The sequence below is a fragment of the Pinus tabuliformis genome, chromosome 7 (genome assembly GCF_031772625.1).
Source record: "Pinus tabuliformis cultivar Carrire ecotype Pingquan chromosome 7, CPIR1, whole genome shotgun sequence".
NCBI classification, from domain to species: domain Eukaryota; kingdom Viridiplantae; phylum Streptophyta; class Pinopsida; order Pinales; family Pinaceae; genus Pinus; species Pinus tabuliformis.
In genome coordinates, this window is record NC_142293.1 from 1,018,126,909 (window position 1) to 1,018,127,783 (window position 875).

The following is an 875-nucleotide window of genomic DNA, read 5'->3' on the forward strand; positions in this document are numbered from 1 at the left end:
TAGCCCACAACATCTCTTAGAAATGCCCCCCGACCCTCCACACCACGCACTGAGGCCACCTAGGAGTCCACCCGCGCCAGCTGACGGTGGACCTCGATCACTTGACCGCCTGCGGCAACCACGATGTGAAGGCAAAGGAAGGAAGCAAATGAAAATCAAGAGGGTCGCTACACAATACAAGGACACATATCTGACCAGGAGGAGGGATCGAGCAGCTCCGCACCCCACGCACCCTACGTACAGGCAACCTAGGGGATTTCCCACAGCTTTACTGACCGGACGATGAATAATTTTCCCCTACGGCCACCTCCACGCAAAGGAGGGAGGTCGAAGCATTCCACCTCGAAATCCTTCTTCCAAATAGCCCCCACCATCGATGACTATAGTAGCAAGCCTCCTCCCCATTGGACCACGAGCACATACACAATTGAAACAACAAGTGCCCCCCAACCCTCCCCGCAGAGAGGCCACCTAGGAGTCCACTCGGACAGCAGCAACGATGGACCTCGATCGCATGATCACCTGCGGCAGCCTCAATGCAAAGGAAACGGAAGGAAACAAAACAACAAGACCAACCGAGCCCACAACCTCTCTTAGAAATGCCCCCCGACCCTCCACGCCACGCACCGAGGCCACCTAAGTGGTCCACCCGCGGCAGCTGACGGTGGACCTCGATTACTTAACCACTGCGGCAACCACGATGCGAAGGCAAAGGAAGGAAGCAAATTCAAATCAAGAGGGTCGCTACACAATACAAGGACACATATCCGAACAGGAGGAGGGATCGGGCAGCCCCGAACCCCATGCACCCTACGTACAGGCAACCTAGGGGATTTCCCACAGCTTTACCGACCGGACGATGAATAATTTTCCCC